The sequence below is a fragment of the Panthera onca genome, chromosome E2, assembly GCF_046562875.1.
Source record: "Panthera onca isolate mPanOnc1 chromosome E2, mPanOnc1 haplotype 2, whole genome shotgun sequence".
NCBI classification, from domain to species: domain Eukaryota; kingdom Metazoa; phylum Chordata; class Mammalia; order Carnivora; family Felidae; genus Panthera; species Panthera onca.
In genome coordinates this window covers 60,414,036-60,420,186 of record NC_138353.1, presented here as the reverse complement: position 1 = coordinate 60,420,186, position 6,151 = coordinate 60,414,036, and the positions used below count along the sequence as shown (strand labels likewise).

At 57.0% G+C, this 6,151-nt stretch overlaps 1 long non-coding RNA gene across 1 annotated transcript; it reads left to right on the top strand.

The window, feature by feature from the left end:
- The first annotated feature begins 4,405 nt into the window (after positions 1-4,405).
- Positions 4,406-5,770, top strand: LOC144614569 (uncharacterized). Its single transcript, XR_013552402.1, has 2 exons — positions 4,406-4,849; positions 5,017-5,770. It is a non-coding gene; the product is annotated as an uncharacterized LOC144614569 (long non-coding RNA).
- The last annotated feature ends 381 nt before the right edge of the window (positions 5,771-6,151 follow it).

Sequence of the window (6,151 nt, the reverse complement as noted above, 5' to 3'; positions counted from 1 at the left end):
AGGCTCGTGCTTCCCAAGAGAGCTGTGTGGGGATGGGAGGCAGGCCCTAGGCTCGTGACAAATCCGGGAACCCCCCCATAAGAGAGAACTCCCTGCCTGCCTGGCCACCACATGGCTGCGTGACTCGGCCACGCACTCCCAGGCACATTCTCCTCAGGCGGACTCCTGGGAGGGACATGCGTGGCCTTGCTGTGCTCTGGCCGGCTCCCTGGGGCACAAGCAGAGGCAGAAGCAGGCCGTGGGAGGCCTGAATGGCTCTGGGGATAGCTGCGTCCTAAAGGACCCTTCACAGGCTCTTGTGGGATCAAGAACATGAATCTAAAATGAGTCTGCCCGTGTGAGGGGGGAGTCTGGGGACTGAACAGTGCTGTCTGCATGCACTGCCAGCAGCAAAGGGACACATGGTCTTCAAAGGCCAGCCAGCAGCCGGAGGGACGCATGCCATACAGCAGGGGCCTGAGGACCACCTCCAGTGCTGTGGCCAGTGTCCATGCCATGGCGCTGTGTCTGGCTGTGCCTCTGTTACTTTTAATGTCATTACTGGAGATTAGGCCTTTTGCGGTGACTTAAGGCTCGGGGCAGCTCCTTCTTAAGAAATTGCCCACCCACCTACAATAATGCAGTCCACAGCCACCTCTGCAAGGTATGACCCCTACCTTTCGGTCACAGCTGATTGGACGAGAGGTGCACAGCTGAACCAATCAGATCCTCTCCTGGGACCCAAGACTCTGCAGGGAGAGCTCACCCTTCTGTCCCCTCTGGTTGTGGGAAGTGAGATGGAGTAGGACAGCCACCGCCACCATGTGTGTGGTGACAGAGTGAACAAGGGACCGTGTGGCCCAGGGACAGGCAGCCACACACAGCTAAATCAGATGGTTTGTAATGGTTTCCAGTGTGCTCTCTTGGAAGACCCACTGCCCTTCGCGATGGCCCAGGTTTTTATGAAGCAGCCTGTAGCCCTTCCTGAACATTTGCCTCTTTTGCTTAAAGTGCCTCTGCGTGGATTTCTGTTTCTTCCAACCCAAGGAGGCTTGACTAAAGCCTGGTCAAAAAGTTGATCCATATGAGGCTACATTAATAAAAGCATAGAGTCTAGAATAAGGGAAGCAAAGGGCACGTGGGTGGCTCAGTCAAGTGTCTGACTCTTGATTTCAGCTCAGGTCGTGATCTCATGGTTTGTGAGATCGAGCCCCGCGTCGGGCTCTGCTGATGGTGCGGGGCCTGCTTGGGATTCTCTTTCTCCTCCTCTCTCTACCCCTCCCCTGCTGGCATTCTGTGTCTCAAAATAAATATTATTTAAAAAATAAAAGAAAAATAGAATAAGGGTCGTGAAAGCCCATCTCTGCTGAGTTCTGTCCAGGCTCCACCTGAAATGTCACGTTGGTCTATAGGTATGGAATGCTAAGAGGTTATAGCCTGGCTAGAATGCCAAGAGACAGACCAGATAACAAGGGACTAGAACCCTTGTTTGTGGATGTTTACCCTGGAGAAACTGGGACATTGGCGCTGTGCCTTCATTCATGTGATGAGCCAGTTTCTACTGAGTGCCGTCTGGGAGCCTGGCTGCTGAAAGCCCATTACAGGCTGGGCCATGAGGGTCCACTATGTACCAGGCTGAGACCAAGACTGATGAGGCCCCTGCTCTCAAGGAGCTCACATTCTAGTGGACAGAGACTAGTAGAGAAATTAGTCTTGTTAAAATAATTTCAGGGCCTCCTGGGTGGCTCAGTCGGTTGAGTGTCCAACTCTTGGTTTCAGCTCAGGTCATGATCTCACTGTTCGGTTCGTGAGTTCGAGCCCCACATCGGGCTCCCCGCTGACTGTGGAGCCTGCTTGGGATTCTCCCGTGCGCGTTCTCTCTCTCTCTCTCTCTCTGTCTGTGTCTCTATCTCTATCTCTCTGTCCCTCTTCTGCTTGTGCTCTCTCCCTCTCTCTCTCTCTCTCTCAAATAAATAATAATAACTTCAGATAAAGAATTTAAGACCCAGTCATGAGATTGAGTGGGAGGCCTCTTGGAGATGACACCTGAATGGCAAGGAGTGACCACAGGAATATCTGATAAGAGAACAGAATTGAGAATAGAGTCCAGAGGGCCACCACCTTCATTTTAACCACACTCCAAAAAGTGATCAGAGTTGCACTAAGTTCTGAGTTTGAGTTACAGCCACGGCTGACCACCTTTAACTTCCCTAGAGCCCATCCCACCCCCTGGTCCGTCACCACATCACACCCCTGGCACGAATGGTTTCACCTCCGCTGCTCTGCCCCGGAGCCATTTGCACATTACAGCCACCACCAGGGGTGTGTGGTGCCTGACAGTTTTCAAAGCAGTGTCACCAAACAGGAAGAGCTGGAGTCTGTTGTGTGCAGCGTGCAGGCCTTGTTCCCCATACCTCGAATAACCTGTCTCACCCTCACGGCGAACCTACGAGCCACACCCCATCTTTGGGTGAAGAAACAGACTTGCAGGGCATAAAGCTGGGGCACCAAGGAGCCAGCTGCCCACGTCCTCCTCCGCCTCTCAACCGCCACTCTTCCCCAGGAGACCAGACGGGGCTGGAGAGTAATGGTGGCATTCAGGCTTTCGGGGATCCCCTGGACCCTGCAGAAAACCCTGCAAGGTTTTCATGGTCTTGGCTTATAATGCATCGTCCCTTACCAAGTCTGGAGGCAACTTCACCTTCCTTGAAGGCATTTGGGTCTCAGCCAGGATCAGCCTGCACTTGGCTCACTGTCCACCAGACAGCCAGCCTTGGAATCCGTGACGTGATCGGGCAAAGGGGACTGCTGCCCACTGGTCGAGTGACCTGGGAGGTCTCGGTCTCCCCTCCTCCCTGAGCCTCGCATGCCTCATCCTTATGCGGGGGATCTTATACAGAACGTGCTCTCAGCAGAGCCCTGGGAAAGCACACGTAGCTTCAAGCCCCTGTACGATAGTGACAGACACCAGCAACAGCACACCTGCTTTCAGAGGATGTCAGGGTGGGGATAGGGCACACTGTGTCCCGTCCACATGTGAGCGTCCAGAGCAGCACAGCAAGACAGAAAGGTAGCGGGAGGGGCGCCTGGGTGGCCCTGTGGGTTGAACTTCCGACTCTTTTTTTTTTTTTTTAATGTTTATTTATTTTTTTTGAGACAGAGAGAGAGCATGAACAGGGGAGGGTCAGAGAGAGAGGGAGACACAGAATCTGAAACAGGCTCCAGGCTCTGAGCGGTCAGCACAGAGCCCGACGCGGGGCTCGAACTCATGGACTGCGAGATCATGACCTGAGCCGAAGTCGGCCGCTTAACCGACTGAACCACCCAGGCGCCCCGAGCTTCCGACTCTTGATTTTGGCTGGGGTGGTGGTCCCAGGGTTGCGGGATCGAGCCCCATACTGGCTCTGCGCTGGGCAGGGAGCCTGCTTGGATTCTCTCCCCACCCTTCCTCTCTCCCTCCGCTGCCCCTCGCTGGCGCACGTGCTCGCTCTCTCTCCTCTCTCTAATAAAAGAAATGTAGCAGGAGCCACAGGTGTAATTTTACATTTTCTAGTAGCTACATGAAGAAAATTAAAAATCGGGTGACAGTAATTTAAAATTTTTGTAAATATATATTTTTTTGTTTTATCCATTATATCTCAAATGTTATCATTTGACAGGTAACCAGTGTAAACTTTATCAACGGGCTGGTTCTCAGTGTTCGCCACCATCAACATCGCAGTGAGCACTAAGTCCTAGTACTAAGCATACTAAGTGCAGTCCGTGTTTTACAGCTTACAGCACATCTCAACTTGGAACGCACTCAATTTTCATGGAAATACTTGATCTTTATTTAGATTTCATGAAATTCAGAGTTGGAAATGGGTTCACGTGCCCAAGTTGTTCTAAATAGACTCCAGTCTTCCAATTAGCGCTCGGAGCGTCTGAAATTAACCAACAGCGAGTGCAGGGGGGAAGCTCAGGTCCCAGCGACCCTGTCCCAATCCTCAGGGCAGCAGCGGCGAGCGGCGCGGGCAGGAGGCCGCAGGGCAGGGCAGAGCCGGTGCGCGGCCCTGCAGGGCAGGAAAGCGCGGAGCGGGACGCGGCAGAAGACCCCGGGCCCCCAGCCCCAGGCGGCGCGAGAACGCGCAACCGCGAGACTGGCCCGCAGGTGCAGCCCTGCGCTGTCAATCACGCGAGGGCGGGAGGCGGAGGTACGGGGCGGGGCCTCGCGCCCGAAGGGGCGGGGCCGGAGACGAGGCGGCCGGTGGCGCGTGTTTCCGGGGACCAGGTTAGGGGCGGGGCTCCGGAGCTGGGTGGGGCCGGGAGGGCAATTTGACAGCGGCGACGAGACTTCGGGACGTGGCTCACGGATGGGGCGTGGCCGGGAGGGAGTGGCGGGGCGGTGCCATCGGTGGGGCGGGGCTTGGTGGTGGGCGGGGCCGGGACGGGGGCGCGCATAGCGATTTCCCACTCCACCGGCACCGGGGGGGGGGGGGGGGGGGGGGGGCTGGCCCCGCTGCGGCGCGGGCCCCTGGAGGTCGCCGGGGTCGCGTGGGTCACCTCAGCCCGAGGGTTCGGCAGGTCCCGCTCCTCCTGCCCTAAGCTCTGCTGCCCTGTCCTACGTGGGAAGGCGACCCTCGTGAATAGAAGAGCCCCGGGGAGAATGCCTGGAACCGCACGAGGACCCTGCGGGACCGTCACAGGCCGCGCCTGAACCCTGGGGGGGGGTGGGGGGCTCGCTCCGCGGGGAAGGCCAGGCCCGCCCCCAGCAGGTGCCCACCTGGCCGAGCTCGCCGCGCCTCCCTGCTCCGGTGCAGAGACTGCCCTCAAGGGGCCTGTGTCACCTAACGATTTTGGGGGGCCCTGCCACAAGCCACTCCCGACCCAGGTGAGTTCCGTGTGTCCTGCGGGGAGCGCACAGCCCGGCCCCGACTAGGTGACCTCGCGGGGGCCGGGGAGGGGGGGGGGGCGGGCCACGGCCAGTGTCCACTGGGAAACCTCACAAGGGGAGTCGGGAGGTGGGCAGGGGGCACTCTCACGGCCTGCCACCTGCAGACCCAACAGGAAGAGAGGGGCTCGCCCAGCACGGGGACGCTCCTCTGCTGCCCCAGCCTGAGGAAGGACCTTTCCCCACCCCTCCGAACAGCCGCGCCAGAGAGAAGCCACACGTCCACCCCCAGCTTACCGCCACACATTTAGCTCATCACAGCCCTTCCAGCTTACCCTTTTCTCTTTGAAACCGCCTGCCTTTCCTTTGTCCCCACACCTGCCTATGGTTTGGCCGCAGCATGTTTGTCCCGGACTGAGATTCTACTTTATTCCTTGATGTGTCCATCTTTTGCTGGTAACAGAGCTGGCACGCTCTGTTTCTAAGGTGAACATCCCACATTTCACCAGGCCTACAGACAGGTGTTGTCAACCACCTTCCCCTGCACCAGCCTCAGCTGGCAGAAGCCCCCTGGGCGGGGGCGTCGCTTCCTCTGGGACCTGAACTTGCACGGCAGCTCTCGGGGAGCCAGGGCTGGGCCGGTTCCGGCAGCCTGGCCCGGAGGGGGCGCCTGCAAGGTGGTTCTGGCCGCAGAGAGCACTTTGGGATTCTCTTAGGGCTACGGAAGTCTGCGCTCAGGAGAAGCAAGGCCAGGTTTTGTATTTTGAAAGACTGTCCCAGGGGAGCCTTGGGTGGCTCAGTTGGGTAAGTGTCTGACTCTTGATTTCAGCTCAGGTCATGGGTTCAAGCCCTGAGTCCGGCTCTGCACTGACAGCACGGAGCCTGCTTGGGATTCTCTCTCTCTCTCTCTCTCTCTCTCTCTCTCTCTGCTCCTCCCCTGCTCTGCTCTCTCTCCCTCTCTCAAAATAAATAAGTAAAAATTATTTTTAAAACATAAAAAACAAAGACTGTTCTAGCCGAGGCCGAAGCCTGAGAGGTGGGAAGCAGCCAGAGGCTGAGGCCATTACCTGGGCAGAGCCTATGACTCTGGGGGTGCCCGGCTGGCTCATTCGGCGAAGCGTGCAACTCTTGATCTCGAGGTAGTAAGTTCGAGCCCCACATTGGGTGCAGACATTACTTAAAAATAAAATCTTAAAAAAAAAAAGCCTATGACTTTGGATTGGAAGGGGTAGACTCAGGCTCAGGTCGGATGCTGGCTTGTCCCCCGACCTGTGTGCGTGTGGCTGTGGGCACGTGGCTGCA